The sequence below is a fragment of the Sarcophilus harrisii genome, chromosome 4, assembly GCF_902635505.1.
Source record: "Sarcophilus harrisii chromosome 4, mSarHar1.11, whole genome shotgun sequence".
In the NCBI taxonomy this organism is placed as follows: domain Eukaryota; kingdom Metazoa; phylum Chordata; class Mammalia; order Dasyuromorphia; family Dasyuridae; genus Sarcophilus; species Sarcophilus harrisii.
This window is the reverse complement of record NC_045429.1, coordinates 437565150-437577631: the sequence shown is the minus strand read 5'-3', so window position 1 is coordinate 437577631 and position 12482 is coordinate 437565150. Positions and strand designations below refer to the sequence as shown.

Here is a 12482-nt window from a genome sequence, read left to right as displayed (position 1 = left end):
TCAGCTGTAGGAAGCATAAAGTGGCTTCCTCAATCCAAGGGAAAAGAATGAACAGCGCAAAAGCCTTCCAGCCTGTTTTGTTTGTTCCTTCTTTCCTTTCTCCTTTATTCTCTCTTCTCTCCCTTCCTTCCCTCCCTCACTTTTTTTCCTTCCTTCCCTCCTTCCTCCCTTCATTTCCTTTTCCTTCCTTCCTTCTTTCCTCTCCCTCCCTCCCTCCCTTTCTTTCTTTTTCCTTCCTTCCTTCCCTTTCTTTCTTTTTCTCTCTCTGGATTCCAGCCCAGCCTTGCCCTCTATACATTAGTCCATGCTGCTTCCATATACAAAGGATGCTCCAAAAGGCTCTTTGGGATACTCTCTATATAAAAGCGTGAACTTCTGTTCCCTGTACATTTCCGCTTCCTTTTAGGCCAGCTTGGTTAAAAAGCTCCACAGGGAACGGACTTACATTCCTTCTGGGAATTGTTTCCTCCTGGGGAAAGCCCTGAATTCAAATCCCAGCTCTGTCACTCCCTACTCACCACAGGCAGGCCTCTAATTAATTAATTACTAGAAGGCAGGGAGCACAGGGAATGTTGAGAAATGACAATGGTATTTTTAAAAGGCATTAATAAAGTTAAAATAAGACCAACAAAAATTGTCCGAAGCGACTTCCAGGAAGGCTGAGGGGCCAGTCCCTGGTCTCCCTGTGGAGTCTGTTCCTCCCTAACCTGGCACATTAAAGTCAAAGTAAGGGGCTGAAAGACCCTTTTGTATCTGGTTTCATGTGGCAAATGGGAAGGAGTTAGAGAAAAGGGGAAGATGAAGGCCGGGAGACCAGTCCCTCCTCCCAGAGCTGGATACTCCTTCCAGCTGAAGCTCCCCCTGGTCCTTGTCCCTGCCTGGCAGATTTGGGAAGCCGTGGCCTTTTCATCTCAGCTCAGTGTCTGCTCCCACTCTCCCCTTGTCTCCCCTTCCTTTCTCCCTCCTCTCTCCCCGCTACGTCTCAGCTCCGCGGTTTCCACCTGCTCGCCCAGGACACGAAGCTGCCGACAAACATCGCAAGCTGGGGAGGCGAGCATCTGCGCCAGCCCTAATGACATCACCTGTGTAGAGTCCGCAGGGCCCCAGGAAATAAAGTGGAAGTGGACAGCAGGATCTGATCTGGGGCAAATCCTTCTGTTTCTCTGGGCCTCAGTCTCCTCCCCTGGCTTCCGAGATCCCTTCTGGCCCCAAGTCAAGGGCTACAGCCCCCAATGGATTTAGATTGTCTGTAGTAAGCATTTAATAAATGCTCATTTATTGGAAAGATCAGGGGATCCAAGGGGTTTCTGGACTGCTTCAGATATTCCCTGGTGACCGAGGTCACTGCCTGGGTCTCAGTTTCCACATCTGTAAAATGAGGAGATTGGACGGCCCTTGAAGTCCAACTTTGCCCAGCCTTTCTCTACACCTTCTCCTGGGGGCCAACCTCTTGTGGTGACCTCTGGACGGTCTCTGGGAGGCCATGAAGGAAGGGGCTCATGGGCTACAGGTGCAGAGCAGGAAAGGGCCCTTCCTGGCCTCCCAGCCCAATGCCGTCATCCTGCAGGTGGGGAAGCGGGGCCCAGAGAAATGAGGCGGACACAAGGGACAGCCGGGGCCTCGAGGCCAGCGTTCTTCCCCGTGAGCCGCACTGTTTTTGCTTCCCTTACTGGTGCAACTGAGAATACCGCCCAGAGAACCTGCTTTCTGAAAGCCGCCTTCATCGCATTCCAGGAGCCTGGGAACAGGGCCCTTGGGGAGGGCGACCCTGAGCCAAAGCCCAGAAAACATCTGGCTCCTTGGAGAAAAGGGATCAATCAATTTTACAAAGAGGCAAAAATAAATGTTTGCTGCCTGCCTTCAGGGAGCGTGCACTCGAAAAGCCGAGACCAGAGTGGGAGCAGGAAGAACAGATCAACTTCCGTGTCAACTGGGCGCACAAAGTGACCTTGAGAGGCTAGTGGGGTGACCTTGGGAGGCCATGGCTTCTCTCTGGACCTTCACTACTTTGGGGGGTATTTCACACACGGCTCAAGCCCCTCCAGCCTAGCCACACACACACACTCGGCCACGCTGCTCTCGCCTCTGAGCCTCAGTCCTACACCCAGGACGAGGGATGACGCTTTGAGATCAAGCTCCCTGTGCCCTTCCCCCATCACCATCCAAACCCTCCTGCTCTCACACGTACAGTCTGGGAAGGGGGCGGGCTGGGGGGAGCCTCTTGGGGGCTGGCGTTGGAAGGGAGGTGGGACAAAGTTCCCGATAGCGCCAGTCCGGCCAAGCTCTGGGTGCCTGCTCAGCTGCAGCCGTCAGCCAGGGCACCAGGCCTGTTGCCTCGGACCACAGGGGCTCCTCAAAGCGAGCCGGTGCTGGAAGAGACCCCCAGACTCCTTCACAGAGGAGAAAACAGAGGCTGGGCCAAGGGGGCCAGTCCAGACCCAGAGCAGCTCCGGGCCAGCCCTTCCGCTCCATGGGCTGGAAGGCTCCAGGACAACCAGGCTGGGAGGGCCGGAGGCCGGAGTCGGGGAGGTCCGTGTCAGGGAGGCTGGTGTCGGGGAGGTTCCCCCCCCCCGCCCCCGCCCTTGCCCCCCGCCCCCCCCCCCCCCCCCCCCCCCCCCCCCAGTGTCACAAAAAGATAAATACTGAGAAGCACCGACAGGCCCACACCCGGCTGAGGGCTCCCTGGCTGCTGAGCCAGGGCCAGCCTGTCATTGGGGGAGACCATAGGCGCGAGAAGCACGAAGGGGCCGGCAGAGAAACTGCGTCAGGAGCCGCCGCCTCCCTGGGCAGAGGTGCCGGAGCAACGTAACCGCCGGCTTGTGGGGTGGGAGAGGGAGACCCCCCCAAGGCCCCCAGCCCTGGGCCCGCATGTGGCCGGCACCCAGTGTCTCCCAAGGGCTTCTCTGCATCCCCCCAGAGTCATGTCCCCAGGCACAGATGTGTGCGCACTTTCCCCTGCACACCCAGCGCTGGATCCCAAGGAACTCCAACCCTGGCCCCGGGCCCTTTCCCCTCCCCCTCGTTTTTCTTCCCCCTCCCACCTAAACACAACTTTGAAGTCCCCAGTCCCACATATGGAAGGGGTTTGACCGGGCCCTGAGTGCGGCCTTTATTAGATCCAGGTTGGCCCGTCAGCACCGCCTGCCTGCTCCCCACAGCCCTCGGCGTTCCCCAGCTGAGCCTGCCCCCCTCGGCTTTCTAACCCTTCTTTCTGTTCAGTTTGGAGGCAGCCTCTGCTTCCCAGGGACACTCGCCCCCTCCAATCCTCCCCACTCGCCCTGCCCTGGTGAACTAATGAGAGAGAGAGAGAGAGAGAAATGTTTCAGGTTATGGAGCTCCTGGGATTGTGGAAGCAGGGCTGGGGCCTGCACTTGGGGTCTTGGAAAGACCTGCAAACTTCCGCCTGACCCTTAACTCAACCCAGCTTGCTCTCTTTTTTTTATTCTGGCCGGCCCAGTCTTTATTTATTTTGTTTTATAATGTATTTATTTTTTAATACTCAGCTTTATGAATCATTTTGGAAGAGAAGAATCAGAGCAAAAGGGAAAAACCACAGGAGAGAGAAAAAAAAAAAGTGAAAAGAAGTGAACATAGCATGTTCAACCTATCCCTTTCTCTCTCTCTCTCTCTCTCTCTCTCTCTCGCTCTCGCTCTCTTTTTTTTTTTTTTTTTTTTTTTTGCTGAAGTAACTGGGGTTAAGTGACTTGCCAGGGTCACACAGCCAGGAAGTGTTAAACATCTGAGGCCAGATTTGAACTGAAGTCCTCTTGACTTCAGGGCTGGTGCCCTATCCATTATGTTAACTAGCTGCCCTTCTCTCTCTTTTTTTCATTCTCACTGACTCGGTCCATTTTTTATTTTTATTTTGTTTTATAATTTATTTTTAACACACAGTGCTTTATGAATCATATTAGGAGAGAAAAAGCAGAGCGAAAGGGAAAAACCATGGGAGAGAGAGGAAAAAAAAAAAGCCAGAAGAAAGAAGTGAACATAGCGTGTTCAACCTCTCTCTTTTTAATTCTGGCTGACCCAGTCTTTATTTCTTTATTTACATTTTGTTTTATGATTTTTAACACACAGTGCTTTATGAATCATGTTGGGAGAGAAAAAGCAGAGCGAAAGGGAAAAACCATGGGAGAGATTAAAAGAACAGAAAAAAGGATGTAGCATGTTCTACCTATTTCTTTTAGGTAAGTTGTCATTGCTGACGCCATAAGCTGTCACCTTTTCCAGCTCCAAACAACTCCGAGGCTCTTCTCCACAGCCAGGCTCTGCGCCAACTACCTGGGAACCAGTCTAACCACCACAATTCAATGCCAAGAGAGACTGTGGGGAGAGAATGGCACGCTGGGCCTGGAGTCAGCCTCAGACGCCAGCTGGGTGAGCCTGGGTGAGGGGCTGGCTTCTCCCTGCCTCAGTTTCTTTCTCTGAAAGGGGGCTGGGGTCTCATCCAGCTCCACATATGCGACCCTGTAATCGTGTCAGAGGGCTTGGAGGGCACAAGGAATTGATTGGGATTTCAGAGCAGAACTGTAAGGCGTTCGCTACTCTAGGAAGCACATACACGACTGCACCCTTCCCAGGGAAATCCCCAGGGAGCCGGCCCGGCCTGACTTTCCCTGGCTCAGCTGCCTGTTTTCTGAAGGTCGGAAGACAGCACTGGAGGTCACAGCCAAGGGAAGGGGCCAGCTGGGGTCCCGAGACGGAAACTTTAGATTTATCGACAAGGCCAAATTCCTTGGAAAGCTATTAAGGAAGGGCCCGGTGCCCCACTGGCTACAGGGATCCTGTCCGTCCCTGCACTTGGACCAAACCCCTTCCAAAGTCAGCTCCACCCTGCCCAGCACAGTCTGCGTCTCCGGAGCCAGCCCAGGCTCCCACTGCTGAGAGAGAGCTCTCTCTGCCCAGGGAGCTGCCTTTCCATGTGCTGCTGGCCCCTCTGTCCTTCCCTGGCCCCAGCGATGCAGCCCCAATGCCCGGGCACTGCCATCCTCAAAGGCCATTCCATGTCCCTGCTGCTGCCGAACCAGCCCCACCCCGCCCATGTCCGCCAGCATTATCCGATGCCGGCCATTTAAGGCCCGCTCTCTGCCAGGTGCTACAGCCATAAATGCAAAATGAAACGAGACAGTCCCTCCCTCAAAGAGCGCACGTTCCACCAGGTTATACCTCAATGTTCTTTCTCCCCGTAAAGCACCGTAAGCTGGCCCTGGGGAGATGAAGCGAGATGGAGGGGCTTCGGCCCTGTGCTTATCGGTCTCATGATCCGGTGGGAGACGGGTCACGGACAATGGAAAGTGCACAGTCTGAGGGGCTGCTCGTCTAGGAGCGGGACCGGGCAGGAAGGGTCAGGTTATTTAAGGGCTTTTAAGGACAGGGAATTTTAAATTTGAACCTGCAGATAATAAGGAGCCACTGGAAATTAACCTTTAAGTCCCCTGCAACAGTCCGGGTGTGAGGGGAGAAGGGCCTGAATTGGGGCAAAGGCTGATGTTGTAAAGGGAGAATCAGATGAAATGCGTGGAAAGGAGGCAGGTGGACGATGAAGGCGGCCGGCCCAGCTGGCCAGAGGACCAGGGCCTCTGGCCCTGAGTAGAGAAAAAAGTAGCCTTCGAAAGAAGGCACTAGCAGGTGGGGCAGACAGAGGAGGTCCGGACCATGGCACCTCTGGGCCTGGAACACAGAGGGAGGCTGGAAGTGCTTGCTGAGGGGCAGGTGCACGTCTCAGGGATGGGTGAGCTCACTGGGCAGGGGCGGATACAGGAACTATCCACTGGCAGAGAGAGGGACGAGAACGGGGCCATCCCGGAGCCCATGGAACAGCCCGGCTCCCCCAGATCTGTTTGGGGACAGCTCCGGGCTCAGCAGCAAAGCTGATAGAGCCAGGGCTTCTGCGATATTTGGTCAGGAAGGAGAACAGCTTTGTGTGCAAACCAGAGAAGCCATTTCCTTTTTCTGACCCACACTGTAGGGCCCTGCCTCCACCTTAGGCCACAGCCCCTCCCACCGCAGCTTCCCTGCTGGGTAGGATCCTGTATCCCCAAGCACTCTGGCTAATTCTGCTGCTCTGGGGTCTGGCTGCCTCCCTCAGAGCCTCTCCTCCACCTTAATCAGCAAATGCAGCTCGCCAGATCTCCAATAGGCCTGAAGGTCATTATTGGAATCCCTGCTTCCCTCCAAAGCTGCAGGGAGAGGGACCCCGTTTGCCTCAGTTTACTCCTCTGTCAAATGAGCTGGAGAAGGAAATGGCAAGTCACACCAAGATCTTTGCCAAGAAAACCCCAAATGGGTCACAAGGAGTCGGACACGCCCGAAAACGAATGGAACAATAACTTTTTAATGGGTCCACATCAGAGTTCTCTCTCGGGGACCATAAATTCCCTGAGGGAAGGCAGGGACTCTCATTGGTCACGTTCATATCCTGCTTCAGTGATTTATATAAGCCGATGCTCAGTAAATGAGTGTTTGTGGAACTGCGTTCAGGTGCCCCATGAGGAAAGGCAAACGGCTTCCTATTGCTGGCCATACTTTTTTGACCCCTTTGGAAATAGCAAGGAAGGTAACGTGCCTTGGCAGGGAGAGCCCTGGGCCAGCGACCCAAAGGGGAGGTTTAGGGACCGGCTCTGACTCGGAGATCGGCTCCCAAGTCCTGACGGCACAAGCTAGCTGGGAGTGCTGTTTAACATCATGAAGACTAAAGGAAAACCTTTTGGAAAGAAAAGGGATTGTTGGCCAAAGGAAACTTAGAGCCTCCTTTTCTGGAAGATTTCAAAGGAAAAAATAAATCTCTTGTTCCATGTAATGGAGAAGGAGTGGGTCTATCCAAGGGAAGGGGGATACGTGGGCTGCCTCTGGGACCCTTCCCATAATCATGCTTTTCTACTGAGGGCAAACAAAGGGAATTCTTAAAGTCATAGGATCGCACATTTAGGACTGAAAGGAACCTTAGAGGTCCCCGAGAATCGGATTTTCCCAGATGAAAAATCTAAACACAAATAAGACCTTTGATTGCACATCCAGTCCTCCTTCCATGGGTGCAGCAGCTTAGAACTGGGGGAGCCCTTCAAGATCATTAGGCCTCTCATCCCGTGGGAATTAGGAATCGTCTCGAAATATCCCTGACAAATCGTGGCGGAGCCTCTGCTCACCAGGGACAGGGAACTGTTATCTCCGGAGGCAGCGCATTTCCACTTTTGGACTCCTCCAATCACCCAAGGTCTTCCTGCTTTGGAGTCAAAATCTGCCTTGTGCTATTTTTTGCCCGCTGGTCCTGGATCGGGCGGAGTTATTGCAGTCCCTCTTCCCTATGGCAGGTCCTTAAGTACTACAAGGGTTTATCTGATCCTTGCTGCTGACTAGCTGTGTGTGGGGAAGAGCTGCCACAATCTCTCAGAACCTCGTTTTTTGGCTCTGTAAAATGGAACCCTTGTCTCCCAGGGCTGCTGTGAGGAGCCAGTGAGTTTTAAAGGGCTTAGCAACATGTCTGACACATAGTAGGTGCTATATAAGTGTTACTAGAATTATGATCATTATTACATTCCGGAGTGATTGGGAGGATTAAATGAAATAATAATTGTTAATTACTGAGTAATGGTAAAGTGCTTAGCACAGTACCAGGCACATAGTAGGGGCCATTTAAATGTTAGCTACTTTACACACAAAGAAAAAAGGGGGGATGTTTGAGGCCATAGAAATATACTAAGGCAGACACGCTGGGGATGGTGTCCAAACATATGGTTCTGAATCCCACCTTTGCCATTAATCACCTGTGTGACCTCAGAAACTACTTAACCTTTCTGGGTTTTAATGATCTTAGATATAAAAATATAGGGAGGAAGCTGACTAGATGAGCACTAGAGCTTCTTTCTAGGTCTAAATCTATGATCCCCTACATAGACTTCTTCTTCTACAGGGAATAAGAGTTAGAGCAATGACCTTGTTGTACCCACAGAGATTAGCCAACAGCTGCCAATTAGTAGTTAATTAGCCTAAATAGTTTCGCTTTCTGTAGTAATAGTTAATTAGCCTCGGTGGTTGGGTTTGTTTGTGTGTAAAAAGGGGAAAATAAGGGGAACACTCCTTCCCCACCCCGTGGGGCTTCTGCGGGGAAGTGCTTTGTGAGCCTGGGAATTCTATGGAAATAGAGGTTATTATTAAGTTAGTGTAGCTGTGTATGTATCTGGGACAACCACTGTCATATGTTCAAGAGCTAGACCCAGAACTGGAGGAGGAAGAGCGTGAGTTATGGAGCTAGATCCAGAACTGAACAGGAGGAAGAGCATGAGCTATGGTAAGCTCAATACCAATTGAGGGAGAACTCCCAGCCAAGAGAAGAGGAAGCCAAAAGAGTTCTTTTAGCTCTGGATTGGAGTTGTGATTTCATCAATGCAGAGAACTCCCAGATGAGGAAACTCTCTCCACCCATGCAGCTTAGGACCTGCCCAGTCAACTTAAAACTCAGAGCTGCCTTTGGGTACCAAGGGGTTACGTTATCATTTTACCTGCCAATCTGAAAAAGGACGGTATATGCTGGCCCAGAGAGCCAGTGGGTGAAAAAATAAACCTAAGGTAGACTTTGGCATGCTTCTGATAATGAGAGCTATCTAAAAGTGGAAATGAGTTGTTTGAGTTGATAAGGGGTGCCTAGGTGGCCCAAGGGACAGAGTCTTGGGCCTGGAGCTGGGTAGAGTTCAAACTTGACCTCAGATGTTTTACTAGCTATGTGACTCTGAGGAACTCCCTTGACTTCTGTTTACCTCATTTTCTTCTCGGTAAAATGGAAATAATAGCATCTACCTCTCAGGGTTGTCATAATAGATCAACTGAGATAATAATTGTAAAGTGTTTATCCCTAGTACCTGGCACGTAATAAGTGCTATGTGAATATTAGCTACGCCAGTCTGTTTTTATATATGCCAGGTATTGTGCTAAGCTCTTAAATATTTTGTTATTCTATTAATAACTTCTTTAGCTTCATCGCAACATTATGAAATATTTAGGAAAGCCAAAGACACATCTCTATGGAGTCACAGGTTTATCATCTGCAGAGATTGTGTCATCAAATCTGGGATAGATTCTTCTGGGAGACAATCGGGATTAAGTCATTTACCCAAGAATCACCCAGGTAGTAAGTGTCTGAGGTGGGGTTTGAATTCAGGTCCTGACTTCAGGTGGAAGGACCACCTCGCTGCTTTCCTGAGATAGATTTGGGCTCGACATCTTTCGTTTTTATGTCATCTTCAATTTCACATCTATATTTATTTCTGTTTGTTTATTTATCCCCTTGCCTAATATCAAAGAAAAAGAGGGGGAAAAAAGCAATTTAGCAAAACTCGTTGACATCCTGATCTACATATAGTACTTCATACCCATAGTAGATTATTCAGTCTAAAGGGGTTTTCAAGGAGAATATCATAGAGCAGGAGGGGCTAATGGTAACAAGAGAAGGGCTCGCTCAATGGCGCTACTGATTCTTCCAGAGTTTCCTTAGTGACTCTTCATAAACTGTGAATCACCCTCAAGGAAGACCAACAGCTATTCCCCCAATCTGCCTCTCGAGGAAGACCCATCACACTGGCGCTGCCAGGCCCGAGAAGTCCCAGAGAAGGACATTTCTTTGTTCACTTTCTCCAAGCCCTAAGGGTAAGAGAATGAGTCCTGCTCCCTGGGAATTCCCACTCCTATGGAAACCCGGCAGTCTACAGAGATGAGATTATCATGAGCAACCTCCAACTCAGCCTCCTCAGTGGAAAGGCAACTTCCCACCCAAGTCTCTGTCTATGTTTCTCTCACTCCTCCCCCCACTTTATGCTAATTCTCTCCAAAAGGCAGCTTTGGGAGAGAACCTGACTTCCTGCCGGAGGTCAGAAACTCTCAAGCCTGGCCTAACTTGGGATTGCAAGCATCTTACTCAGTGGCTTTGTGACGGTGACCTGGAGCTGGGAGGTTTTCACACACAAGCTACAGTTCTCCTTTTCTCTAAAGCTGGAGTCTGTAGCCTCAGGAAGCTTGTGGGTAGGTTTCGGGGCGTCCATGAACTTGGATGAGAAAACAGGACATTTTTATTTCAACATGACTGGCTTCCTCTATAATCTTATGTATCTCGGGCTTCTTAAAACACTATTCTAAGAAATGAATGGTCCATGGGCTTCACCAAAGGAATCCAGGACATAGTCAAAGCTGGGAACTTCTACTCTACAACAAGTTTCAGAGAGGATATCAATAAGCATTTACCGGTACCTACTACGTTCTAGGTGCTGTGTTGTGCTTTTGAAAAATATTATCTCATTTGATCTTTGCAACAACCCTTCTTGGAAAGTGCTGTTATGAAACCTATTTTACAGTTGAGGAAACTGAGGTAGAAAGTAGTTCGGTGACTTATCTAGGGTCATATTAATTAGTAAGTGTGTCAGCCATTTTTCCTAACTATCCATATCCCATCCTGACCGAGGCATTGAAGGTACCAAAACAATCCCTCTCTGTCCTCAAAGAGCTTACATTTATCTGGGGGGTCAGGGAAGGGGGAAGGTCCCAGACATGGGTAGGAACGAATGGTCTTTTGTCTATTCTCATTTATCTGCCAGGGATAAATTATCATGTATGAGCAAGTTCAAAGATGAAAAGAAAACACACACACACACACACATACACAAACAGGAAATGAAAATAGGGGGAAAAAAAGTCCAAGTTAAATGCTTGTCTGTACAGTTTCTTCTGATATATGCCTGAGGAAAAAATCTGCGTCTAAGGTCACTGCTGGGCCCTGGGTCGCTTTGTGCATATCTCCCGAGAGTAGTGAGAGTTGGACTCTCAGGGGATCTGGGGGAGGGAGATCGGGGGATCAGAAACCTGGGGCTGGAAGGGACTGCAGAGGCCAGCTAGCTCCCCCAAAACCCGAGGTTCCAGGAGGCAAGGGGACTTGTGCAACATCACACTCAGTAGAGGGAGAATTTGAATCCAGGTCCTCTGACCTCAGAGCCAGAATTCTTTCCACTGAGCTACCCCGCCTTCCCACGAGACGCTGAAGGGATGGAGCTGAATTCCTTAATTCCACTCTGGTCAGAGCTCCCCGGCTAACCACAGATTACTTTAAACATTTGGATTCAATATTGTGACGTTTCACTCTACACTGAGACCTTCTCCTCAGCAAGTGGTCTCATGATGACTCATTCCCAGCTTCCTGAAGCCTTTAAAAAGGAATAGGAAGAAACTGGGTATTTCTGATAAATCAGATGCTACTGAATCCTTGGGGCAAAGATCATGAAGTGAATCTTCCTCCCAGTGAAAGACCAGTTTGGGGAACTGTCAAGAGTGAACCTCCCCTGGTAAAGCTCCTGCTTAATCCCTCCCCAGGGAGGAGCTAACCCCGCAGCCCAGGCCACTCTGGAAAAAAATAGGTTAATGCGGCAGTGGTGACAGCAGGGCTGGGAAAAGAGAGGTGGGCAGCGGGCCTGGCTAGAAAGTCGGCTTGTAGGCAGGGAGGCAGAAACAGGCGAGCAAACCCCACTAGGTTACCACGCAAACACTCGCATCTATAATACTGACCCACTTTGTCATACAGAGAATGCCGGAGGACTGAGTCAGCCTCTGAATCACGGATGCCAACTGCCGCTGCTCCTGGGAGAATCACCACGTGACCGACTAGGTGAAGTGACCCAGCGGGGCTGCCTTGGGGAGCCAGTCCTTCCAGCCCGCGGACCTGCTCCCCTCAGGGGCAGCTCTACCGAAGGCGCTCTACCGGGGAAAGCAAGCACAGGATACGGAGGCAGGAGGGCCAGCTTCCAATCTGGGCCCTGCCACGTATGACCCGTACTGCCCTGGGGAGGTCGCCAACCACAAAGACCGGCTCTGCAGCCAAAGGAGGTGGGGTTAAAATGCCACTTCTGATACGTTCTACGTCCAATAACTTCCTCAGATTTTCTGGGCCCCAGTTTCTTCATGTGTCAAGTGAGAGAGTTGGACTAAATTGCTTCTGAAGTCCCTGAATTCAAATCCAGCCTCAGACTCTTAACAGCTTCTAGCTGTGTGACTCTGGACAACTCACTTAACCCCAATTGTTTCCCCCCCCCCCCAAGAAAAAGACCATTGGTTCCAAGTTCTTTTTAGAGCATACATAGCATAAAGATGTATTTAGCTCCCTCATTTTACAAATAAGGAAACTGAGGCCCAAGGAGATTATGAAATGACTTGCCCAAGGCCAAATGTGTACTAAGCAGTGGAGGAGGGATCTGAACCTTGATCCACTAACTCCAAAAGCTCCAGCTCAGGCATCTTGGAGCCCATCCTGCTGCCAGCGTCTCATTTTATACACTTTGAGGTCACTTAGGAAATAAATGTCAGAGATTTGAATCCAAGTCCATTGTGCCCACTGCCTTCTGGTGACAATCCAAGTCACAGGGAAGACACCAAGGAGGCGAGCTGAGCTAGGAAATGCATGGGAAATTTAAGGCTAAAGGGAGCAAAGGGCCCTGCAGTATTGGCAC

The 12482-nt window shown here is 50.5% G+C and overlaps 1 protein-coding gene across 7 annotated transcripts in view; it reads right to left on the bottom strand.

The window, feature by feature from the left end:
- The window catches only part of ABR (ABR activator of RhoGEF and GTPase), a 271256-nt gene that overhangs the window by 12071 nt on the left and 246703 nt on the right, over window positions 1-12482 (bottom strand). The window lies entirely within an intron of this gene.